At 41.9% G+C, this 27,469-nt stretch overlaps 1 protein-coding gene across 12 annotated transcripts in view; it reads left to right on the top strand.

Annotated features, from left to right (window-relative positions):
- Positions 1-14,649: 14,649 nt before the first annotated feature.
- tmc5 (transmembrane channel like 5) overlaps positions 14,650-27,469 on the top strand; it is a 107,745-nt gene continuing 94,925 nt past the window's right edge. For 9 of the 12 annotated variants that reach the window (XM_051933937.1, XM_051933938.1, XM_051933940.1 and 6 more), the window contains exon 1: positions 16,200-16,410. The gene's annotated coding sequence lies outside the window, so the exon portion shown is untranslated. Of the gene's footprint in view, positions 14,808-16,199; positions 16,411-27,469 lie in introns of those variants that run through there. The other 3 variants (XM_028814071.2, XM_028814070.2, XM_051933936.1) reach the window with 2 other exon arrangements.

Genomic DNA, 27,469 nt, shown 5'->3' with positions numbered 1-27,469 from the left:
TGAGTGGCAGGTGAGGACGAAGGGGGCCACAAGTTTAGTGCTGGCATTTCGACTTTTCGGTACGCAATTACTGGATTTACTTGTAGCACTGCGTTCAAGTCTTGAGTATCCTCGATGTTTTAATGTACTGTACATTTTATCTTCGATATTTTTTGTGTCTTCCTCATTGTGTTTTCAGTTGAAAAAGAGAATATTTCAGATTTAAAGATAGTACTAGTCGGGTGTTACAGCCTTAAGTATTGAACACGTAAACGTTTTTCTCAGTAAATCTATTTCTAATGAGCCTATTGACGTGAAATATTCACCAGATTTCGGTAACAACCCAAGTAATCCACACTTTGGCACTTTATTTCTTTTTTCGAGTAGGGGATTTTGGATTTGATTTGACTAACCGCTTTTGGTAATGGAAATTAATGAAATGGACCTTTCAGTGTTACCCACATTTTATAGGGGTAGTTTATTAACCTGCCATCTTGTTTTTAAAAGACATTTCAGTACATCATGTTGGTTGCACGATGAGCCTTTAATTTTTAACTTGCTCTTCTCATGCTCTCAACTGAGGAGTAAACGTTTTACGGATTTATTCATTTAAAATGGGATTTTAGAAATCAGACACATTTATAATAGGGAGGGGTCAAAGTACTTGTTGGTATTTGAAATTTTGTTTCAGAAAACACTTAAAAAAGAAAACGAGACACATGTTTGATTTTCAACTTTAAAGGGAAAAATGAACAAACGCAAAACAATTACTTTTTTCCTTTTGTTCTTTCGCACATCAGACAAGAAAAATGCAAGAAACAAGAACAAGCAAACGCCCTTTATTTATTTTGTCTGAACCGGAAGTTTTTGTAGGTCAACAATCTGGTCAGGTAATGCGCCACTGGCAGCCAACACTGGTCACTGGTGTGTAGACTGGACCATCATCGTGACATTGGAACAGTACTCAGACGTGATTTTAAAGATGGCAAAACAAGGCCTGTCATTGAAAATTACTACATCAATGAAGCAAAGTTTGCAAAGCTTGTATTTTTACCGGAAAGATGCGACTCAGTTTTTCTGCAGTCATGTCCTCGTCCCGGAGTGTCACCCTTTTGATGTTCCAAAAAACAACGTAATGGTCCATCCTCTGCTGATGCCAGTGTAACTTCAAGGCAGTCGATCGATGTGTTGTGAGGAGGACTGTTCGTGTTCGCATGTGTCATCAAAAATCGTGCAAAAGAAGAAGTACGTCCGGTTTCAGACAACGAAAATGTGTCTGTTTTGTTGTTTTTGAGGGTCTGTGTACTTTTTGGTATTTGAAATTTCATTTTAGAAACAGAAACGGAAAAAAGAAAATGAAAGGAATGTTCAGATTTTAATTTTTGGTCAAAGAATAAAATGAGGGAAAATAAGGTATTTTTTAATTCTGTGGTAACAAATAGCAGTCATAAACTTAAAATTACACATATGTTTCTCGATTTATTTGTGATTCAAATAATGAAAGTGTTATAGCTCAAAAACAACAAAACAGACGCATTTTCGTTGTCTGAAACCGGAGGTACTTCTTCTTCTGCGCGAATTTTGATGACATGTGTGAACAGTCCTGCTCCTCACAACACATCGACCGACGGCCTTGAAGTTACACTGCATGGCATCAGCAGGGGATGGACCATTACGTTGTTTTTTGGAACAGTAAAAGAGTGACACTCCGGGACGAGGACATGACTGCAGAAAAACTGAGTCGCATCTTTCAGGTAAAAAATACAAGCTTTGCAAACTTTGCTTCATTGATGTGACAGTTCTTTTATGAACGTTATTGTTGTTACTTACTACAAAACAGCTAATATTTGGTGATTTCATTTACTAACATTAAGTCTGGCAATTTTTATAGTGCTAGCATTTTGAATGTGTGTAAATGTGTCAATGGTTGGCTCACTGACAAGTGTAACACATCAGAGCCGGCACTAGACAATTTCGGGCCCGAAGCAAACTGATAAGGGCCCGACCCCTGCAGCTAGGGGGTCCGGGGCAGAGCTCCGGCTGCCAAGCGATTTCCTGCATTCTGAGCTGCAGAAATGCGTTTTCCCGGCATCTACAACCATCACTTTTTGACGATTTCCGTTTGACACTGACAACCGTAACCGTAACACACTGACAGGAGCCAAATTTGCAGGCTGTCAGCGCAGACTGTCGTACAAGGCCCTGAGTGAAGGGTATGAGTGATGGAGGTCGGAGCGAGCCTGCATAAATATCTTTAGTGACGATACATTAACAGATAAAGCTACATTTTAGCCAGCTTTTGCTGTTTCCACCAGGAAGCACATGGAAGTAAATAGCTAGGCCAAGCACTTTTTTTATTTTTTACTTTCATATTTTTTTTTTATTTTATGAAGATGAGATCCACATTGTTTTGTTTTTACATTTTAATTCGGTTTTAAAGCTTGTTTTCATACTTTCGAGATATTCAGATTTCCGTATAAAATAACTTACCAGCAGATATTGAAATCTATTTCACACAAAAGACACTTTTCGAACCTTGGCACTGGCAAACTCATGAATAAGTTCAGAATAATCAAGCGATTCTCTTGCTCAATTGAAATCAATGCCAGACTATTCAGACGTTTGTGGCTCATGGAGCTTTGCAAGTAATTTTTGATAAGCTTGAGTTTTGAAAAACTCCTCTCCGCCGAAGATACCGTTATAGACACAGTCAATGCTATTCTGTTATCTTCGACTAATGGAAGTCCAGTCCTGGTGCTAGTGGTGCTGGTGCTGCTAGAGCTAACCGTTTTCGTTAGGAAGCGTTGCAAAGCGCCTTTTTGGGTAGCGAAGAATTCATCTTTTGCAGCTTTTTCTTTATGTTTTTGAGCACCTGATTTATATTTCTTTGGCGGTGGAACTGAAGACATTTGGAATACAATAATTTCAAACTGTGGAAATTCGGCAAGGCCTAACTACTATCTACAAGACGTTCTTTCTAACAAAATGGAAATATATTGATATGAAGGAAAGTGATGACTTTACGAAGAGAAGGGCCCCTTTTATGCTCTGTCGAGAATGCAGTGCGGCGGAGCGGCCCTGACTGAAACGTAAGTGGCCGCCTACTGAGGACAGAGGCACAGATGAGCCGTGGCAGCGGCAACAGGCACGCGGGTCTGAGTGAAGCGTAACGAAGGTTGGAGTGCTGAGTGGAGATGTCCACGTGGAGTAATTAGGTGATGGAATATGTTGCCCGTGAATTATATATATAAAAAAATTAGTAATAGAGGTTGGAGTGAAGGAGTCGGTTGCTCCATTGGGCCCTCCGCAGCAGTGTTGCATCACAGGGAAAAAAAAAAAAACCTTGGGCGCAGTGGACCCCCTCCAGCTGTGGGCCCAAAGCGGTCGCTTCGTTCGCTTCGCCCTAAGGCCGGCTCTGAACACATGTTAAGAAAGCTTTCTGTAAATCACGTTGCTCTCCTAACGTGTTACACTTGTGCGTGCTGTTAATACTCAAAACGATTACTGGCATAGTAGCTGGTAAAAGTCAATGAGCAACCATTCAAAATGCTAGCACTATAAAAATTGCCAGACTTAGTGTTAGTAAATGAAATCACCAAATGTTAGCTGTTTCGTAGTAAGTAACAACAATAACGTTCATAAAAGAACTGCCACATCAATGAAGCAAAGTTTGCAAGGCTTGTATTTTTTACCTGAAAGATGCGACTCAGTTTTTCTGCAGTCATGTCCTCGTCCCGGAGTGTCACTCTTTTACTGTTCCGAAAAACAACGTAATGGTCCGTCGTCTGCTGATGCCATGCAGTGTAACTTCAAGGCCGTCAGTCAATGTGTTGTGAGGAGGAGGACTGTTCACACGTGTCGTCAAAAATCGCGCAGAAGAAGAAGTACGTCTGGTTTCAGACAATGAAAATGTGTCTGTTTTATTGTTTTTGAGCTATAACACTTTCATTATTTGAATCACAAATAAATCCAGAAAAATATGTGTAATTTTACGTTTATGACTGCTATTTGTTACCACAGAATTAAAAAATACCTTATTTTCCCTGATTTTATTCTTTAATCAAAAATTAAAATCTGAAAATTCCTTTCATTTTTGTTTTTGCTTCTAAAATGAAATTTCAAATACCAGGTCCGTGTACTTTTTGGTATTTGAAATTTAGTTTCAGAAAATATCATTTAAAAAAGAAAACGAGACACGTATTTGATTTTCAACTTTAAAGGGAAAAATGAACAAACGCAAAACAATTACTGTTATGATGTGAAATTTTACATATAACTTGATAAATGTTTTGCATGTCTTTATTTGTAATTTAGGCAAAGCAATGTAATTTAGTGTTTACCCGATTTATGACTGAGCCTCTTTGAATTTTACGACAGAGTTGGGAGAGGATGTGCCTTAAACCAGTTTGGGGAGTGTTTCTTTGCTAAAGTCTTTCATCTATTTCCCCCATTGGCTGTTTGGAATTGGCTTGGATCAGAAGCTTTTAAGTACCATGATGTCCTATTGGCTGTAGGGGTTGGACACAGAATCTATAAATCTGCTTGTTCAACCACATTCTCTCTCTCTTGCTAACCAACATCTGAAAGAAGCATCTCTTGGTAACCTGTGATGATGAAGACAACACAATGAAGAGCACAGCTCAGCAGCCATTTTGAACAGACATGTGGCAGAAAGCTGAGCACCAATGATGCCTTAACTAGAGACATTTAAGTAACTGCAAGTCTGTGTGCCGCCTGAACTACATATCACCATTTAATCAGGTTGTATGGTTGCCAATATTCAAATGTACTTTGCATTTTGTTATTATTTATAAATATTATCAGTAATACATTATTTTATGTGTAACTTAACTTCTGCTTGTCTTTTTACTACATCTAATTGCCTGAGGTTATAGATATAGAAGGGTAGGTGGGGATAAGTTATATACAATAATACCTTATAAACAGTGGTAAGTCTGTGAGATTAGGCATTCTAAGGCTACATATTAATAATACAATAGGGGAAAGTAGAGCAATATATATTACTCTATCAAGACAAAATAATTGGCGTAGTCGGGCAGGATTTTGGGGTAACCATGTTTTGCACCTCGTTTGCAAATACTGTTGATGTAAATGTATGTGAATTTTAGGGCATCCAGTGTACAAATGCGGTGGAAGTAAAACATTGTTTGGTTGCTGAATGGAATATAACCAACAAAGTGTAGAGACTTCATGTGTGTCAAGAGGACACCCGTATGTTTGTTAATGGTAGTCGTAGTGAGTCCCTAATTAAAGTGCTAGGGAGTGGTGAAAGATGCATGCATCATTCATATGGCATTTAAGTGGTTAAAGTGCTAGGGAGTGATGGGACATGCATGCGTCATTCATACGGCACTTATTTGTTTAGAATCTTGGTGTATGTATCTGTATGTTTGCTTACAGGGGCAAAAGTAGGCCAACCCATAACGAAGGTGGCAAATTGTATTAGATTATAATTGTAGACTCAGAAATGCCTAAATTTATATTAAAGTCAGCCATCTTCCAGTGGAGTGGCAGAGGTAAGCAGGCTAAAGCTAAGAAATGCAAACCTGTAGTGCAGGTAGAGAAAGCAGAAGCTGAGCTGAGCAGGCCACAAAATGGAAGGGGGCTGGAAGGATTAAAAGCAGGAAAACAGAAATCTGGTTTAAAGAAGACAGCTGCTGTTATAAGAGGTTTACTATCTTGCATTATTGGTAATAAGGAAGATCAGTGTGAGAAAGAAAATTGCAAAGTGACTGAAAGTGAAAATTGTGGAATGTTGTGTGAGAGTTTTGAAAGATGTAACAGTTGGTGTGAAAATTGTGAAGTGCTAGCATGTAGAACATTCACTGCTGAAGTGGAAAGCACAGAAAGCAGGGGAAACAAGGAGAGAAAACCACCTATGGTGAAAGTCAGGGCAATAGTAACGGGATCTTACTGGAACCCTAAAACATGGGTGGGTGACTTACATGAGACAGATGGGTGCTCAGAAAAAGAGTGGGAATGTGAGTGTGAGGAAAAGGAGAGAGATGAAAGGAAGGGAAAACAGCAAGGATATTTTCTTCCACTATAATTCTCCACTGCACCACAATCTCCAGATAATTCTGAGTTCTGTCCAGTAGTTAAAGAACATGCTATGCCGATAGATATTTCACCACTGTTAGGAAAGGTAACCAGTGCTGCATTGAAACTTGATTTAGGACAAAGAAATCAGATAGAAGGCAGAGAAGCTGGTGAATGTGAATGGCAATTATTGACTAGAGGGCACGAAATGGATAATGGCATATTGGTACTGAGTAAAGAAAGTGTGGAATTAAAACAAAAAACAATGGAAATGAAAGGAATTTGAGTGTTTGTGTGTGAAAGGTCTGAAAGTACTAGTGCAAGAATGACTGAGTTGGAAAAAAAGTGCACCAGTTTAGGAGTTGGTTTGAATGAATCAGGACAAGCCAAAAAACAAAGGATGGGGGATGGTGCAGCTGGAAGGTTTCCAAGCTCAGTCAGCAAGTCAGGAATGCACAGGGGTGTGAAAGTCCTAACAGCTGTGCTGGGGCCAGCAGTAATTAAAAAGCACACACTTCAATATTTCGAAACTTGACTGACCAGTTGTTTAAAAAGACAGCCTATGAATCTCCCTGTAATAAAATGGAGAAAAGTGAGCTGATCTTTGGTAAAGAACACAGGTCAGTTTTAGGAGAGATGCTGGATTTAGCACTGGGATTTTGGAGAGGGTTTAGCCCACACATTCAAGTAGCAGTTACCATAAAATAAAAAAATAAAAAAGGACACAGGCAAATGAAAAAAATAGAAGGGTAGCGCAGGAAGACAGGAAAGGGAAAATAGTTATTTCTGTTTCAATTTTCTGGCCTTTTGTAATAGTGCAACTTCTATTATTTGAGGTTTTATGGACTTTGAGTTTGTGCAGGTACTAAATAGTGAAGGCAATTAGCAGAGTAAAATCCACGCAGGAGATCGGGTTACCATTAGCACATTGGAGCAGAGTGGCACTAGTGGCCAAGCTGTTCCAATGAATGCCTGGAAGCAAAGTTTGAGTTTTGGTACCAGGTCTACAACCAAGAAAATGAGATGGACAGAAACTGCTTTGTCACCTTCCATTTTGCAGATCTGCCTACATAGTGGAATGAAAAAAAGAAAATCGCACAGAAGAAGAAGTACTTCCGGTTTCAGACAACGAAACTGCATCTGTTTTGTTGTTTTTGAGCTGTTACTCTTTCATTAATTGAATCACAAATAAATCCAGAAAAGTATGTGTAATTTTAAGTTTATGACTGCTCTTTGTTACTGTAGAATTAAAAATACCTTATTTTCACTCATTTTATTCTTTAATCAAAAATCAAATTCCTTTCATTTTCGCTTTTTTATTTTTCCTTCTAAAATGAAATTTCAAATACCAAAAAGTACACGGACCAGGGAGCAACGGACATTTATGGAGCCTTCAGTTTTGGCTTCAATTTTGGGTGTAAAGTCTGTGAGGATGATCGAGGCCTTTCTCTCTTCTGTGGCCAAAGAGCATCACAGACTCCATCAGCACCACCAGCACAGATCTACAGGTCAGCCCTGCTGCCGATCTCAACTCCATCCCCAAAAACTCATTTATAACGTTTGAGAAAGGAAATGTGCTGTCATTTATGTCTCTTTCCAAAAAAGAACTTTGTCACTATTGTGTGACAGTGATCCATTTTCTTTCTCAGAAAACGATCTTGGATTCGCAATGGAGGGAACATTTAGGGTGTAGTAGGAGGGAAGGTGCCGGCCTGGAGGGAGCTGGACAAGCCCCCGAGCAACAAAAGGACAGCAGACCTCCAATGGAGGATTGGCCACAGCATCATAGCCACAAACTCCTTCTTAAAAAGAATTAAAGTGACAGAGGATGACAGATGGGATTTCTGTGGGCAAAGGGAAACCGTTTTTCATCTGTTTGTATCATGTGTAAGACTGGGAGTTTTTTGAAATGTGTGCAAAACTAAGACTGGATTTTAATACTGCGATGGAGCCGCATATGATAAGAGCAACAGGCACAGGACACTTGCTGAACTTTTTGCTTGGTGAAGCAAAATTAGCAATTTTAAAAAGTAGAAAAAATAAATAGTGTGGGAAAGGACCAGAAGACGTCCTGTTACTGTTCAGGCCGAACAACAACATTTATTTCTTTCACACATTTTCATACAAGCAATGGAGCTCAAAGTGCTTTACATGATGAAGAAAGAGAAAAAAGACAAAATAAATAAGAATTAAAATAAGGGAACACTAATTAACAGAGAATAAAAGTAAGGTCCAATGGCCAGGAGGACAGAAAAAAACAAAAAAAAGAGAAAAAAAAATAAGATCTGCAGGGGGTCCAAGGCCACAAGACCACCCAGCCTCCTCTAGGCATTCTACTTAACATCAATGACCTCACAATTAGTCCTCATGGTATTCAGGGTTCACATGGAAGAACTTGATGATGACGGTCATGTGGACTTCTGGCCGTTAACCCATCAATGGAGGGACATCACGGTGCCCTGATCAGGTGGTGGTGGCGCAGATCACAGAAAACTGGAAAAAGAACAGCAGAGAAAGTAGGGGTTAATATGGATTATGGAGCCACCATGAATGATATTGATAATTCAATGCATATACAGAGTATCAGGATTAACCTAAAATGAAGCTACGAGAAAGCCATGTCACAGTACTGTGTTTTTATCGTTTTTTTAAAGTGCTCCACTGTATCAGCCTGGCGATTTTCTATTGGTCAGCTTTTCCAGATTTAAGGTGCCTAACAGCAGAAGCCTGGCCGCCTCACCACTTCTTGGAATTCTAAGCAGACCCTCATATGAAGATCTAAGGTTACGATTTGGAGTGTAAGGTGACAGACATTCTGAGATATAAGATGGAGCAGATCATTGAAGGCTTTGTGCATCATAAGCAGGATTTTAAGGTCAATTCAAAATGGCACTGGTTACCAGTGTAGTGACGCTCAGACTTGGGTGATCTGCTCTGATTTTCTTTACCCAGTTAAGATTCTAACAGCTCCATTCTGCATTCGTTGTAATTGATTGATGTCTTTTTTGGGTGGTCCTGAGAGGAGTGCATTGCAGTAATCTACCCAACTGAAAATAAAAGCGTGAACTCATTACTCAGTATCTTGCAATGTTATAAGAAGTCTAACGTTTGTTATATTTCTTAAGTGAAAAAATGCTGTCCTAGTCATCTGATTAATATGGGATTTAAAATTCAGGTCACAGTCAACAGTTACCCCTAAATTCTTTACCTCTGTCTTGACTTTTAATCCTAATGCATCAAGTTTATTTCTAATAACCTCATTATATCCATTTCTGCCAATCACTGAAATTTCTGTTTTCTCGTTATTTAGTTTGAGAAAATGACGACTCATCCACTCAGAAACACAAGTAAGACATTTCATTCACTCGAGGATCAAACTGGAATTTACTTATTATAAACTTACACACAAAACAGACATTTTAGAGTCTGTGGTGTGCAAAATGGGGCACTGGGTGCTACAGAGGAGGGAGAACTGAAAATCAATTTATAACTCACTATTGAAAAATTCTAAAAGTGGAAGTTATAAGTAGCAAGTAATACTCTGTGAACAACACTGGGAATCAGGGCTGACCGGGCTTTGCTTTTATTTATTATGAGCATAAATGAGGTGGACACTGGGGAGGAGATGAGAAAATATAAAATATTTATATGATAACTCTGTGTGGGGTTACACGGGGTTAATAGGGATGGAATATTTTGAATTTTTTCTACTATTCATTTCTTTGTATAGGTTATTTATAACACTTTTTGCTGTATGTGTACTTTTAATATATTGATGTTTACTCTGGTGGCGCAGTGGTAGTGCTGCTGCCTCGCAGTTCGCTTCCCGAGTCTTCCCTGCGTGGAGTTTGCATGTTCTCCCCGTGTCTGCGTGGGTTTCCTCCCACAGTCCAAAGACATGCAGGTTAGGTGCATTGGAGATTCTAAATTGGCCCTAGTGTGTGCTTGGTGTGTGTGTGTGTGTGCCCTGCTGTGGGTTGGCGCCCTGCCCGTGGTTTGTTTCCTGCCTTGTGCCCTGGGCACCAGCCCACCGCAGGGCATGCACACACACACACAACAAGGACAATTTAGGATCGCCAATGCACCTAACGTCTTGTCTCTTTCTCTCTGAGAAAGTCGTCTCGTCTCTCTGAGAAAGTCACGTCTCGTCTCTCTAAAAAAGTCTCGTCTCGTCTCTCTGAGAAAGTCACTTCTCGTCTCTCTGAGAAAGTCTCATCTCATCTCTCTAAAAAAGTCTCGTCTCTCTGAGAAAGTCACGTCTCGTCTCGTCTCTCTGAGAATGTCTCATCTCGTCTCTCTAAAGAAGTCTCGTCTCTCTGAGAAAGTCACGTCTCGTCTCTCTCAGAAAGTCACGTCTCGTCTCTCTAAAAAATGTCTCGTCTTGTCTCTCTGAGAAAGTCTCATCTCTCTAAAAAAGTCGTTTCGTCTCTCTGAGAAAGTCTCATCTCGTCTCTCTGAGAAAGTCTTATCTCGTCTCTCTAAAAAAGTCTCGTTTCGTCTCTCTGAGAAAGTCTCGTCTCGTCTCTCTGAGAAAGTCTCGTCTCGTCTCTCTGAGAAAGTCTCATCTTGTCTCTCTGAGAAAGTCTTATCTCATCTCTCTAAAAAAGTCTTGTCTCGTCTCTCTGAGAAAGTCTCATCTCGTCTCTCTAAAAAAGTCTTGTCTCTCTAAAAAAGTCTCGTCTCTCTGAGAAAGTCACGTCTCGTCTCTCTGAGAATGTCTCATCTCGTCTCTCTAAAAAAGTCTCGTCTCTCTGAGAAAGTCTCATCTCTCTGAGAAAGTCTCGTCTCTCTGAGAAAGTCTCATCTCGTCTCTCTAAAAAAGTCTTGTCTCTCTAAAAAAGTCTCGTCTCTCTGAGAAAGTCACGTCTCGTCTCTCTGAGAATGTCTCATCTCGTCTCTCTAAAAAAGTCTCGTCTCTCTGAGAAAGTCCCGTCTCTCTGAGAAAGTCTCGTCTCATCTCTCTAAAAAAGTCTTGTCTCTCTGAGAAAATCACGTCTCGTCTCTCTCAGAAAGTCACGTCTCGTCCCAAGATTTTTTTATAAAATAGATTTACCAAGCTTTTGCTGCAGCCATTACTATAATGAACTCTTTCAGGGCGGATGTCGACTTTTGTCAATAGGAGGGGCTGACAGCGGTAATCAACTGTACACAATCCTATATTTTTGTTCCACTCTGTTTGCTAGAAGGAACGTTAGTGGTGTTGGTTTGACCAAGATTCTCTGCTCTTGCGTGAGTAGAGAGGATCAAATGACGGCTGAAATGGAATCAACATCTGGCGAGAGATAGAAGCAAATGTGTAAAGCAAAATACTCCTTGGACAAGGTTTTGCATATTTTCGCTGAATTGGACTCTGACTTGTCGGACTCCAATGTTGATACCGGTGATCGAAAGCGAATGTCAGGTACTAGCATCAGCTGATTGATCCCCAGCTGATTGTGGTGCAGCTGACGCCCACCTACAGCAATGTTTGCCTGAGAGGACCACCACGTACAATGACAAGAGGTACAAGCCAGACCGCATTGCACTGCAGCCCCCACCGTTGCCCCACGTGAAGAAAGCCACCAGAGATGGCGAACTGGCGTCCACTGCATGAAGCAACAGATGTTTTATGTTGATTTATGTGTGAAACCGTTGCTTTGTGTGCTTTCCGAAAAACGCAGAAGACAATATTCAGCCCTCAAAGAGTTCAGCGAGTCGATTATAAGTCTGTTAAATGAACGGCGGAGTTATCTTTGGCCTTCCAGGGTCGCACTTTCACACCCCTGCTTTACAGATTGTTGCTCCCAAGTTGTCACATTTGAGTCTTTGTAATCTCCCGGCCGCCACAGAGCAGCGTGGCTGAGCTGCCACCACAGTCAGTTGAACAATTGTCAGGCACACTTGGCAGATTGTGCTGCCAGCCAGCAACGCACTTCAAACTGCCCATTCCTTGAACTCCCAGCTGCTTTGTTAGCAGGGCCTCGGCACATCCCATCACTTGAAATGCAATATGGAGCCTCTCTCCAGAGACAAAGGCATTTTGTTTATAGCCATGAAGAAGATGTTATCTGTGTTAAAGATCTGCTGTCACCGATAGTCAAATGAACTATTCGCTATTCAGACTTTTTCCATTTCACCAAACATTCCCATGTCGGATGCACTGTGTTGCTGGGACTAACATCTCCTTGTGAATGACAGCTCAGGGCCATAGAGGCATGAATGTGATGTAGCGCCATTTGATTTCTTCGAGAGAAAAATGGAAGGTGTCACCCTAAGTGTAGGTATGAGATGAACTACGAAACAGGAAGGTCACCGGTTGATATTATTTTCATTTTAAGACTCTTGGTCTTTGTGTATTTAAACCCATCAGCGTTCACCCTGGCATCACGTTTATCCTCGCTTGTTACAGCCATTTTCATGCCATTGCCTTCCCCACTGCAAACACAGATTCACTGTGGGTAGTCTGAGCTCAGTAGCTTTCGCCAACACTTACTTACATCATGAAGTGTTCTTTGTTGAGCTTTTCTACTCATTGTAATGGCGGCCGGGAAAGGGCACAACTTGAAAGGCCAAGACCCCAGTAACCCCTCTTAGTAGAAACAAAAAGGATGGCTGAAACAAAAACAATGCATCTGTCAATCACAAGGGCAGGCGTTCAGGAGCTCCGCCCTTCATGGGGGGGGGGGTGTTAGTTTGACGTCTGACGTCACCTTCTGGCAATGGGCCGGCTTAATAGGGCAGTGACCGGAAGGGGGGGGGGCTTTCTCTGGGGGCGGGGCCTCATCAGGCATCCTCCATGGGTGTATTTTCTTGGCTGTGGAGCAGAAAGTAGAAGATAACATTAGCACCAGAGCCAGGTAAGGTGGTCCCCAGACACTCGTGCTTGGCATATCCATGTGTTTCTGAGTCAGGTGGGAGCAAGGCGTAATTGGAATATAGGGAATCCTCAGCATATAATTGGAATTCCAGGAGGAGGGGTGTTATGGCCTACCGAAAGGCCTAGGGGTTTATGAACAGGTGGCACACAAGTGAGACAGAGATGGCCAGCTTACAGCAATTCCATTTCTTTAACAAGCAATAAGAAACAAAAATCCAAAGCCAGGCCATCCAACATCCTACCCCTCCATCCCTTGGTCTGTGAAACCCAAATCCTTTGCCTCCACTCCTCCTGGCAGGCTTCATCTTCTCTTGCTCTTCGACTGGCGATGAGGCGGCTCCTTTTATACTGCCACCCTGAAGTGCTCCAGGTGTTTCTTGACTGTCTTCTAGCTGCTCTGCCAAGTGTGGCAGAGGCGGTTCCTCTAAGGGCTCAGCTGCACCTGCAGCACCCCCTGGTGGCACCCACAGAGCCCAACAGGGCTGCTCCAAACTACAACTCCCAGCATGCACCACTGGGGATCCATGGTGCTATAGCAACCCAGGGAGGGGCTGCCCTCTCACATCTCGGGGAAGATAATGTCCTAAATACGGTCTCTCCCTCGGTCCTTCCACCCAGACACGTCCCGGCCAAGTAATGGCCCTGGCCATCCGTCACACCTGTTGAGAGATGGGATGTTTAGGGCGTCAGTGGAGACGAGGCCATTATGGGCAATTTAGTTAGGACATCAAGGGAACATTTGCATTTATGTTTATTCAAATTACGCAATGGAAAATAAAATGTAAATGTGACCTGATGCCTTTATCTACAGATACACTTTAAATGAAGGTCAAATCCTGAGACATTTCCATATGGTAAACGAGAAAAAACATTTCATGGGGTGTACTTACTTTTTCACACGACTGTACAGTATACGGTGTCAGAAGGGGTCCATGGAGGACACGGGCATGCATTTAGAGGGACTTCTAGTCAAGTTGCCCCTTAAAGGACAAGTCATTTCCTCACCGTCAGTCACGGTGTGCTGGTGTAAAATCGGGCTCTAAAGTGAAGTGTTTTTTATACATTTCAAAAATCCCTTTTCTGTTCTTACAGGACACCATCACGCTAATGGATTTAGGGGTCCACAGGTGAGTGACCAGCCATCCCTGGCATTAGAAGTGCTTGTGAGACTTGGCAGATAGGAACCCTTAAGTGGGGTGTCAGGCCAATCCAAACCCAGGAGGCACGGAGAGGATGGGCCAAGAGAGAGGAACGGGGGGGCTAAAGAGGGGACTTGGTGTGCAACCGTGGAGGAGCAGGTGGGCGAGCCACCCCACCTGACCTGTGCCCGTATAAGGGAGATGCACAGGGGCACCCAGTTTCTCATGTGACTTTCCTTTATTTTGTACTTGGACTTTTTACCTTCAGTGTATGCCTGTAGTTTACTGTCTGCACCGCACTCAACATTGTCACTCCATGTGTGACTTCAGATAGATAGATAGATAGATACTTTATTAATCCCAAGGGGAAATTCACAAATTCAGGGTGCCCTTCTGTGCTTACAGATGTCATGAGCCCCCCTTTTGTTTACACAACTTCAGCGTTTTACTGCTTGCAGCTTCTGAAATGCAAAATTGAGGGGAAGATTCATTTGCATATTGCAGGGGGTTATGGGATAGTTAATCAGATCTACAATTATATATTAACTGGAAGAAGAATTAGAAAGTAAAACTAACTCTGCTCTTCTTCTGCTGCCTTTATAGATGTTTTGAAAGCCAACTAGAAAGGTTAAAGAGGTACCAGAGATGATCCTGCGCTCCTCCTGCAACTTGGAAAATGCCATAGTGCCGCCATCACTCTGAATGAGCTGAGAGCTGGTATAGACGCCAGGAGGGCAGAGCTTCCAACAGAGGGATGGAGGAAAAGAGAAACGGTGAGTCTGTGAGGGAGACGAGCAAATAAATCTTACAATCTGAAGTGACCCCACGCCCACTGTGAAATGTAAAGAATTATTATTATTATTATTTACATGTAGTGGTGTTTGCCTGGGCATCATAGTGGTGGGGGTGGAGGGTAAGGATTACCCAGGGCCCACATTAGGTTTGGGAGTTTGGGGCACGCAAAGCCTGGAAAGAAAAGTTGGGACTGGGACTGCTTATGTACTGTACGAGGTCCGGAGAACTGTGCTGCCCCATGCTAGATAGATAGATAGATAGCATAGTTGGCAGGATTAGATAAATAGATAGATGGCATAGTTGGCAGGACTAGATAGGTAGATATGAAAGGCACTATATAAGGTAGATAGATAGATAGATAGATAGATAGATAGATAGATAGATAGATAGATAGATAGATAGATAGATAGATAGATAGATAGATAGATAGATGGCATAGTTGGCAGGATTAGATAAATAGATAGATGGCATAGTTGGCAGGACTAGATAGGTAGATATGAAAGGCACTATATAAGGTAGGTAGGTAGATAGATAGATAGATAGATAGATAGATAGATAGATAGATAGATAGATAGATAGATAGATAGATAGATAGATAGATATGAAAGGCACTATATAAGATGGATAACTAGATAGAATATGTGCATCTTTGGGGTGTGGGAAGAAAATAGGCACAGAGAGAGCATGGAAAGTCCACATGTAACATGGTCACATTTGATATTTGGTGTAGAAAAATTAAAGAATTTTAATATATGTACACTTTTTCTAATTGTTGGAGATGTTATTTTGGAATATGACAAATTTCCAACTAAAACCTCTTCTGGTAATATTGTAAGTTTAAGAAGTACTTGTTTAACTTTGCTAGAAAATGTTTGAAATATTAGTTTGGAATAATATTTGTGATTTGAGTTATTGCAGATCTATCTATCTATCTATCTATCTATCTATCTATCTATCTATCTATCTATCTATCTATCTATCTATCTATCTATCTATCTATTATATAGTGCCTTTCACATCTATCTATCTATTATATAGCGACTTTTATATCTTATCTATTTATCTATCTTGCCTTTTATGTGTTTCTTTCAAAATCTGTCTATCATTTAGTGCCTTTCACGTCTATGTATCTATTATATAATGCATTTTCACATCTATCAATTTATCTATCTATCTGTTGTGCCTTTCACATCCATCTATCCATCTGTCCATCTGCCTGCCTCCCTCCCTGCCCCGCCGCCCTTCTTCGTGCCCACCTCTGTCCTCCGAGCTTTTCTCACTACGTTCGCTGGTATCTCCCGCCCCGCGTTTCTGGCAGAGGTGCCGCCGGGCTTTGTCTCAGGTGTCCATACCCTCTTCCGGGAGGAGGTTCCAAGAACCGTGGCGTCAGATGTCGAACGCGCTGAAAGCTATGGCAGAGTTCAGACCGCTAAGCTATCACCTGGGGCACAAAGCCGAATAAACCTGAGGATCCGAAGAACAAAACAGATTCCTTTTCTGTCGGCAACGTTGATCGAAACCTTCGTGTAAAGATACCGAGCAGAACCTGAGTGTCCGAAGAGGATGAGAACGAAGCAGCAGGTGAGAGCGAGCGGTGCTTCGGAGATCAGCCCGGCGCCTTTAGCGCTTTTACGGAGAGCGTTGATGTTTTAAACGCACTATTGAGACATACGGGTTGGGAGGATAATGTGACGAGATTGTCAAGCTAATGTTTAAATGTCAGAGTGAATCTCGATTTTTACATACTTGTCACTGTCTTTACACACGGACGAGCTTTACTCGTACATTTCTTGTAAGATTTCTTGGACACCTGTTGATTAGATAAATAGATAAGAACCCGCTGGCGTCTAAGATTTGCTGTGCGCCTGTGCCTTGGACAGACAGGCCATCCATTAAAAGTGCAGGAGTCTGACCTGAACAGTGTGTGTGTGTGTGTGTGTGTGGTACCATCATTTGGATCCCACTTGTGTGTATTTTTGGGAAGGTGTCTGTGTCTCTTCAAAACTGTCCTGTAAAGTTGTCATGTGGGGGTCTCACTGAACATTTCTGCCTTTATTATTAGAATACAGTAAATAGATTGAACCTTATTTATTATCCTCAGGGTGAAATCTGGCTCACTACATAAATAAATACTAAACACACACACCAGAATGATTAAAAAGAAAGAAAACTTCAGACTTGGCCATCAGAGTCCTGCTGAGGAGCTACGTTGGGGTGTTGTCACTGGTGTACACGCTTATCAGTGCACTTCAACAAATCCAATAAAAAGAAAAGATTAACAAGGATTGAAGTTGAGTAAAACCTAACTGAGAACCAAAAAAATCATAAAACTGAAAAATATTTCAGGAGTGACTTTGGTGAAGTGCGTTCATTACTGTGTTATCACATCTGCTGAGGTGGGCGATGACCCTGACCTGGGCAGGTGGGCTTCTCTTCCTGAATGTCGACCGGTCACCTCGGGTCTCTTCTGGTCAGGCGAATTCTTAGGTTTGTGCACAGCGCTGGTGAGATTTTCAGCACTTTCAGTTACCTTCTTCCTGTAGGTGCCATGTTTACATTTATTTGCTTAACAGATGCATTTATCCAAAGTGACTTACAAACGAGGTCAACATAATCGGTAAACATCATATCTGAGGAAACAAATGTGACAGGACAAGGGGAGAAAACTGACCATCACACTCTATATTAGCAAAACTGAAGTAAACCCATGGGTTTTGTTTGTTTTTTATTTTCAAATAAAACCCAAGAAAAAGAAGTGTAATATCATCCTGCTCTTAAAAGGTGGAAAGCGTATCAGCGTCCAGTCTCCCGTCCATCCATTTACTTAATGACTTCTGCTGTTTGGAATGAAAAAAACAGTGATTTTTCTTACATTTCTCCATATTAGTGAATAGAAATAAATAAAAAAGATAAACATCCCATACTTTGTACTGCTTCTAAAACTGTTTTACCTTAACATGTCTTTGTGGTCGTAATCTATCTATCTATCTATCTATCTATCTATCTATCTATCTATCTATCTATCTATCTATCTATCTATCTATCTATCTATCTATCTGTTATATAGTGCCTTTCACTCTATCTCTCTCTCTCTATCTATCTATCATATAGCACCTTTCATGCCTATCTATCTATCTATCTATCTATCTATCTATCTATCTATCTATCTATCTATCTATCTATCTATCTATCTATCTATCTATCTATCTATCATATAGTGCCTTTCCTATCTATCATATAGTGCACACAGACGCACAAACATACACAGGACAAATTAACATCACCAATCCACCTAACCTGCAATTCTTTGGACTGTGGGAGGAAGCCAGAGCACCTGGTGGAAAGTCACGCAGTCACGGGGAGAACAAGCAAACCTAAAGCCTAGAACGTTAGAACAATCTAAACGACAATAGGCCATTCAGCCCAATAAAGCTCGCCGGTCCAGTCCACTTCATTCTTCCAAAATAACATCAAGTCGAGTTTCAACGTCCCCAACGTCCCGCTGTCCACCCCACTACTTCGTTACTTATTCCAGGTGTCTGCGGTTCTCTTCCTAGTGTTTGCACGAAATTTACTTTGAACAAGTTTCCAGCTGTGTCCCCGTGTGCTCATTGAACTCATTTTAAAGTCACAGTCTCGGTCCACTGGACTAATTCTCTTCATTATTTTGCATACTTCAATCAGGTCTCCTCTTCATCTCTGTAAAAGCTCAGCTCTTTTCATCTTTCCTCATAATTCACCCCCTGTAGACCCCTGGACTCAGCCTAGTTGCTCTTCTCTGGACCTTTTCTTGTGCTGTTATGTCCTTTTTGTAGCCTGGACAGTAAAACTGCACCTAGGACTCCAGATGAGGCCTCACCAGTGTGTTATAAAGCTTCAGCAGAACCTCCTGTGACTTGTACTGCACACATCAAGGCGCTGACATCCTGTTAGCTTCTGAACACTGTCTGCCAGTTGATAGTGTCGAGTCCACTATGACTCCTAAGTCCTTCTCATAGGGCGTACTTTCAATTTTCAGAGCTCCCACTGTGTATTCACACCTAAACTTAACACAAGTGTTGGGCTCAGCTCTTTTATTCTTTTCTTTGCTCATAACTCATCCCCTGTAGTTGCTCTTCTCTGGACCTTCTCTTGTGCTGCTGTGTCCATATGGAGACCAAAACTGTGCGCAGGACTCCAGATGAGGCCACACCAGTGTGTGTTAAAGCCTGAGCAGGACCTCCTGTGACTTGTACTCCACACATCAAGGCGCTATATAACCTGACATTAAGTCAGCCTTCTTAATGGCTTCTGAACACTTTCTGAATGTTGATAGTGTAGAGTCCACTATGACTCCTAAATCCATCTCATAAGGTGGACTCTCAATTTTCAGACCTCCCATTATGCACTCCTAATCTTCATGCAAGTGTTAGGCTCAGCATTTGAATCTTTCCTCATAACTCATCCCCTGTAACCCTGGAATCAGTCTAGTTGTTCTTCTCAGGACCTTCTCCAGTGCTGCTATGTTCTTTTTGTAGCCTGGAGACCAAAACTGCACACAGGACTCCAGATGAGGCCTCACCAGTGTGTTATAAAGCTTCAGCAGAACCTCCTGTGACTTGTACTCCACACGTCAAGGCGCTATATAACCTGACATTCTATTAGCTTCTGAACTCTGTCTGTCAGTTGATAGTGTTGAGTCCACTATGACTCCCAAGTCCTTCTCATAGGGCATACTTTCAATTTTTAGACCTCCCATTGTGTATTCACACCTAAACTTAACACAAGTGTTGGGCTCAGCTCTTTTATTCTTTTCTCATAACTCATCCCGTGTAGTTGCTCTTCTCTGGACCTTCTCTTGTGCTGCTGTGTCCATATGGAGACCAAAACTGCGCACAGAACTCCAGATGAGGCCTCACCAGTGTGTTATAAATCTTCAGCGTCACCTCCTGTGACTTGTACTCCACACATCAAGGCGCTATATAACCTGACATTCTGTTTGCCTTCTTAATGGTTTCTGTACACCATCAGTAAGTCGATAGTGATGAGGACACTACGACTCCTAAGTCCTTCTCGATTTTCAGACTTTCCTTCGTCATTAGGACTCTTTGGTTATTAAGCAGTTCCACGTTCTTAGCTCTCCCACATGCCGTCTCTTGTCGTCCTCCCAAGCCTTGCATTACTTAGCCACATCCTCTGTGCTGATGATTCAATGGCTCCTCTCCTGACCCCCACGATGTCTGGAAGCCTGACTAGAAATCCCTAACAGTGACGACACTTCATTGCTTCGTTTTGAGCCTCAAATGCAGCAGTGCTGACTGGCGGAGCGACAGATGAAGCCCCCTGATTGAGTGGGGTGGGTATACCCTGACCTTTAGTCCAGGGGTCCCCATCTCTGGTCCTTGGAGGGTCCCAGCGGCTGCAGGTTTTCATTCTAACCCTTTTCTTAATGAGTGACCTGTTTCTGCTCCTAATGAATTCATTTTCATCGACTTGCTCTTGAAGACTTAGACCCCTCAATTGTTTCTTTCTCCTTAATTAGCAGCCAAACAATAACGAGATACAAAATGAGACCAAACAGGACCAGCAAACTGAGACAGTATCTCAAAATAAAGAAAGGTGAAGATCTCAGGAATGTCGATCTGCTCAGGTCCACAAAACATTTTACTGGTGCTCTTCGAAAAAGAGAACATCGATAATCTCGGAAATGTCTGCTAAATGTCAGCAACAAGCGGCAGAATTAAAGAGCGAGTTTTAATTGACGACGAGACTCTGCGCCTCATTGAGCAGCTGGTTGGAGTGAAATTGGTTGGAGTTTGAGGCCCTGACTTAGGGGGTCTTCCTTTGGCTCCCTCACTTCATGTTTCAAGGAAAGAGATGAAGAAATTCAGAGGAACAAAACTTCAAAAACAAGTCAATTAAAATGAAAGGTAAAGGAGTTCATCAGCAGCAAATACGGGTCACCAATTAAGGAAAGGGTGAGAATGAAAACTTGCAGCCAGGACTGGAGTTGGGGAACCCTTAACCTTAGACCAGGGGTCCTCAGTCCCAGTCCTGGAGGGCCGCAGTGGCTGCAGGTTTTTGTTCCAACCCAGAAGCCCTTATTGCTCCAGTAACACGTGGCTGCTTCACTTTAGTGGTCTCATGCGTTAAGATTTTAAACCCTTATCGCTTATTTGAGTCTTAAGCAGCTGCATTCTTGGTTTTTCATTTGCTCCTAATTAGCAATAAGAAGCGGAATGGCCAAAGAGACCAGCATTTCTCCATTGAGCTTGTTACCATTTACACCCGTGTGTGTTTATCGTGCCCATGGCCGGATTGAGGTGGGTGCTATTGATGCTGCAGCATTAGGCCCATTCCTGAAATAGGCCCAGATGAAACAGACGAGAATTTTCCAGAAGCTGAACAGTTTTCCTTTGCTATATTAACCTCAAAATAATTCTTAGAATGAAATTTGGAGTCCGACTGTCGGACGCCTAGACACAGCATTACTTATTATACAGTTACTATTGTTCTTTGTGCTGTGATGTAACTATAACGTCGTTGTGTTTATTGTTAACTGAAGATTTCAAGTTAATGCTATCAGTTTTACGTTGAAACAGTTTACTTAGTAATTTAGCTGCGTTTTTTGCAATATCTTGGGGATTCTTGCCACTTTATTATTTACGTAGTAAATTTTTCACCTTGAAAGTTAGTTGTACAGTCAAAATTGATGGCTATTTAAATGGTTATCTGTAAAGGTAAAACTAAAAGCTGGCCCGCGGGCCCGGCATGGATGTTTAGAATTTTTAAAATCCTCGACAGGAGTCTGGTCTATTATGAAATTTAAATCATGGACAAATTTTTACCCTCAAGAGCCTGAACTGAGTCACTTTGACCCAATGTCTCTGCAAATTCATTTTTTCTTACTCTGTTTCGTAAGAGAAGTGCAAAATTTTGTGTATTTCGTTGTTAGGTTTTCTGCATTAGATAGGTAGATAGATAGATAGATGTGAAAGGCGCTATATGATAGATACATAGATAGATGTGAAAGGCACTATATGATAGAGAGATAGATGTGAAAGGCGCTATATGTTAGATAGATAGATGTGAAAGGCACTATATGATAGATAGATAGATTAGATGTGAAAGGCGCTATATGATAGATAGATAGATAGATAGATAGATAGATGTGAAAGGCACTATATGATAGATAGATAGATTAGATGTGAAAGGCGCTATATGATAGATAGATAGATAGATGTGAAAGGCGCTATATGATAGATAGATAGATAGATGTGAAAGGCGCTATATGATAGATAGATTGATAGATAGATAGATGTGAAAGGTGCTATATGATAGATAGATAGATAGATGTGAAAGGCACTATATGATGGATAGATAGATAGATAGATAGATAGATAGATAGATAGATAGATAGATAGATAGATAGATAGATAGATGTGAAAGGTGCTATATGATAGATAGATAGATAGATAGATAGATGTGAAAGGCGCTATATGATAGATAGATAGATGTGAAAGGTGCTATATGATAGATAGATAGATGTGAAAGGCACTATATGATAGATAGATAGATAGATAGATAGATGTGAAAGGCACTATATGATAGATAGATAGATTAGATGTGAAAGGCGCTATATAATAGATAGATAGATAGATGTGAAAGGCGCTATATGGTAGATAGATGTGAAAGGCGCTATATGATAGATAGATAGATAGATAGATAGATAGATGTGAAAGGTGCTATATGATAGATAGATAGATAGATAGATAGATAGATAGATAGATAGATACTTTATTAATCCCAAGGGGAAATTCACATGCTCCAGCAGCAGCATACTGTTAAAGAACAATTAAGTGCACTTTTCAGACAATTGCTATTGAATGTTGATGTTACAGGGTGGCACGGTGGCACAGTGGGTAGCGCTGCTGCCTCGCAGTTAGGAGACCCGAGTTTGCATGTTCTCCCCGTGTCTGTGTGGGTTTCCTCCCACAGTCCAAAGACATGCAGGTTAGGTGCATTGGCGATTCTAAATTGTCCTTGGTGTGCGTGTGTGTGTGTGCCCTGTGGTGGGCTGGCGCCCTGCCCGAGGTTTGTTTCCTGCCTTGCGCCCTGTGCTGGCTGGGATTGGCTCCAGCAGGCCCCCGTGACCCTGTAGTTAGGATATAGCGGGTTGGATAATGGATAGATGGATGGATGTTGATGTTACATAGTTTGATGTTAATCTCGAGTTGTTACGATACTACGTCGTTATTATTATTTATGTTCAGTAAAGGCTGGCTGGTTGCGTCGCAAACAATTAAAACTCCCTGGTCGGTCTGAGTGCGCTTGTATGGTGAGTGTCGAATGCACATGCACCAATGGCGAGAAGAAATAGGCCTTTTTTGTGCTGCAGCATCAGGCCCAATTTCGTCTTAACTTGGCCCTGATTGTGCACTGTTGGGTTTAATTAAATACTTGGAAGGAAAGTGAAGAGAAAAAAGTGAAGGACCGAGAATTGCTCCTCCATTTTTAGCCTTCAACTCATTTGGATGATATCCTTAGAAAGGGGAAGAAAATCGAGGATATGAGAAGGACCAGACCTGGCAGAGTTAAAGCACCAACAAGCCATCAAATTAAATTATTGGCCAGAATTGACATGACTCAAACCCCTTAGTCGTTTCTTTTTTCTTAATGAGCAGCCAAACAATAATGAGACACAAAACAAGCCGCCACATAACCAGCTGGTGGAGGTCTCTGTCATGTTGGTCTGCTCAGGTCACTAAAACATCTTGACGGTGGTCTTAGAAATAAACTGAAAATCAACAGTCTGCTGTGGCAGAATGAGAGCAACAACAAGTCCATCCATCCATCCATCCATCCATTATCCAACACAGGGTCACGGGGGCCTGCTGGAGCCAGCACAGGGCGCAAGGCAGGAACAAATCCCCGGGCAGGGCGCCAGCCCACCACAGGGACAACAAGTCCTGATCTTCAATAACAGCTTTAATTAACAGCAAGAATCGGTCTTCTCATTCAGAAACTGGTTGGAGTGAAGTTGGCTGGAGTTTGAGGTTCTGATTTAGCCGGTCATCCATCGGCTCGGTTCACGTCTCATTTCTGTTTGGCTGCCATTTAATGAAGAAACGAATCAACCGAGAGGACTGAATCCTTAAAAACAGGGCTGTGAAAATGAAGGGAAAAGAAGTTCATCAGCAGCGAAAATGGGTCACCAATTGAGAAATGGGTGAGAATGAAAACCTGCAGCCAGGACCGGAGTTGGGGGACCCTTGACCTTAGACCAGGGGTCTTCAGTCCCGGTCCTGAAGGTGACCAGTGATTAGGAAAAGAGTTAGAATGAAAACCAGCAGCTACTGCGGCCCACCAGGACCGGAGTTGGGGACCCCCAGACCCCTCAGACGGTCCGTGTGACGCGTGTGTGTAAACCACAGAGTACAACCTGCTCATAGAGCAAAGCAATCTGCGGGGATGCTTGACGGGTGACGTCTGCTTCGGGTTTTTCCTCAGTGTGTAAGCAATAAATTACAGGAAGCATCTTTGTTATTTGCACTTGGATTGCTAACACGTCTTAAATGTGAAATAAATGAGACGATGTGGTAAACAGTAAGTGACGGCGTTGTGTTTGCTGAAGGCATTTGGCATGGCGATGCCTTCAAAGTCCCCTCGGCTTGTTTTTGTTGCTGTGGCGTCAAGACAACAGTGACTAATGGCTACCTTGCAACTGTCCTCTTTGGCCTGACCTCTTGTGCCTGTGACGTGTTGAGGTTGTGGTCTGCTGGGTGCCCTCTGAGTGCACTTGAAGGCCTCGGTGAGCAGTCATCCCGAGTGTGTTGGCTCACTCGAGCACATGCATTGCTTTACAGGCGGGGGGGGGGGGGGGGGGGGGGGGGGGCTCGGCCAAATGCCCTGACAACATCAGCCACAAGACAGAAGTCCACCCTGACAGCCCACTGCGGGGCAGATCTAATCTCGTTGTTGCCCATCAACCCATCCATGATATCTTTGGGTTATGGAGGAAAGGCCACACTGGACCTACAGACTTCCATCTGGGCCGTCTTACCCAGATGCTAGCTGCCGTCCCGCCATGTTGACCAGAGATCAGCTAATTTAGTCTCTGATTTTCATATTGCTATCCCCAGTGATCACAAAATGACAGTAAAATGCGAAAGAAAATTTACAGAACTTACAGATATCCCCTCATTAGACCCGAATAAAACATTCATCTCGTCTTGAAATAAAATTCAAACTCTGTTTGTTCAACGACCATGGCCTGGATGATCCTTGAGACGTCCTGGAGTTCGGTCATCTCTGACACTCTGCTTCAAATCCTGCCAACTACGCCAATGAAAAGAAAAAGCCAGACAGTGTCAGCGTTTTGGGGCACCTTGTGGTCAACCCCATATAACAGAAAAAATCATTTTAAAGAAAATGTGTGTAAAGCAAGGTCGACTGTCCAAGATGGTGGCTCTTATGCTTATGAGGTATACTGGGGAAAGTGGTGGGACCAGGCGGACGGACCCCAGAAGTGGCATCAGAGTTGGAAAAGCTGTTAATCTTCCTTTCTACAGATGGACGAAAAGAGAGATTGTTATTACCGGGCGTCACCTCCTTCCTCGGTGGAGAGGTGCCATCGTCTGGACCATTAAGCCGTCACCCACGCGCACGCACATGACCACCAAAATGGCTGAACCCATCTTCGTGAAATTTAGAAATTCTGCACAAATTAGGGTTATATGACGTAGTGGGGAGTGGGGTTGTCATGGAGAGGGGTAACCTAAAAACCAGCATCCATGCTGTTCTTGAACTGAAAATTGAAAGTACGTCTTATGAGAAGGATTTAGGAGTTGCAGTGGACTCTAAGCTATCGACTGCCAGACAGTGTTGAGAAGCCATTAAGAAGGCTAACAGACTGTCAGGTTATATAGCGCCTTGATGTGTGGAGTACAAGTTCAAAGAGGTGACGCTCAACCTTTATAACTCACTGGTGAGGCCTCATCTGGAATCCTGGGTGCAGTTTGGGTCTCCAGGCTACAAAAAGGACATAACAGCACAATAGAAGGTCCAGAGAGGAGCGACTAGAGGGGATGAGTTATTAGGAAAGGTTCAAAGAGCTGAGCCTTCACAGTTTAACTAAAAGGAGATTAAGAGGAGACCTGACTGAAGTGTTTAAAATTAGTCCAGTGGATTAAGACGGTGACTTTAAAATGAAAGCATGGAGACACGGCTGGAAACTCGTTAAGAGGAAATTTCACAAAAGTTTTTCATCACACAGTGAACCACAGATACATGGAATAAGTGACCAGGTAGTGTGGTGGACAGCAGGACTTCAGTGACCATCAAACTTGATGTTATTTTGGAAGTGGACAGGACTGGTGAGCTTTGTTGAATTGAATGGCTTTGTCTTGTCCCGATTGATCTAATGGTTGTACATGTATATCCCTCCATTTTCCAATACTGTTTATCTAGAACAGGGTTTGGGGTCGCTGCTGGATGGAATCAGCCACAAAGCAGGAACAATCCTGGGCATCAGCCCATCACAAGGTGAACACACAACACACACACACACATCAGGGGCCACTTTAGCATTGGCATTCCACCATATAGAGTCCAGTCATTCCATAATCATTGGCACCCCTGGTAAAGATGAGTAAACAAGGTTCATCTTTTGGTGATTTACCCTAAACTGACGCTGAAAAAGAAATTTGTTAGAAATAATTATTTCTGGATGTGGATTTATTTTTATCTCAGAATAAATTTACTTGAAATAAAGGTTGGATTTCTCTTGTTTATGTTTTAGTTCAGTATTAAGGTCATTCACCAACAGATGATTTTTACAACTCTTTACCCATTTTTACCAGGGGTGCCAATATTTGTGGAGGGCAGATAGATGGATAGACAGAGTGAAAGGTGCTATATGATAGATAGATAGATAGATAGATAGATAGATAGATAGATAGATAGATAGATAGATAGATAGATAGATAGATAGATAGATAGATAGATAGATAGATAGAGAGAGAAAGGTGCTATATGATAGATAGATAGATAGATAGATAGATAGATAGATAGATAGATAGATAGATAGATAGATAGATAGATAGATAGATAGATAGATAGATAGATAGATAGATAGAGTGAAAGGCACTATGTAGCAATAGATAGATATGAAAGGCACTACATAAGATATTGAAGGATAAATTGGCACTAAAGGCACTATTATAATCAATAGATGGTTATGAAAGACTCTATAATTATTTATTGAAGGTTAAACGGGTATGAAATGCACTATACAGTCAAAGGACAGGTACAAAAGGCTTTATATAACATATTGAAGGAGAGTTTGGCATTCAAGGCACTATAGAATCGATAAATAGACAGATATGAAATGCACTATATAATATATATATATATATGTATATATATATAATATGAGAAGCACAGTATAATAAACAGGTAGATAGATATGATGGGCAGCACAGTGGCGTAGTGGTAGCGCTGCTGCCTCGCAGTTAGGAGACCCGTCTGGGTTCGCTTCCCTGGTCCTCCCTGTGTGGAGTTTGCATGTTCTCCCAGTGTCAGCATAGGTTTCCTCCCACAGTCCAAAGAAATGTAGGTTAGGTGGACTGGCGATTCTAATTTGTCCCTAGTGTGTGTGTGT

The sequence above is a fragment of the Erpetoichthys calabaricus genome, chromosome 11, assembly GCF_900747795.2.
Source record: "Erpetoichthys calabaricus chromosome 11, fErpCal1.3, whole genome shotgun sequence".
Classification (NCBI taxonomy): Eukaryota; Metazoa; Chordata; class Cladistia; order Polypteriformes; family Polypteridae; genus Erpetoichthys; species Erpetoichthys calabaricus.
The sequence above is the reverse complement of the archived record's forward strand: the minus strand, read 5'-3'. Positions and strand labels throughout refer to the sequence as shown.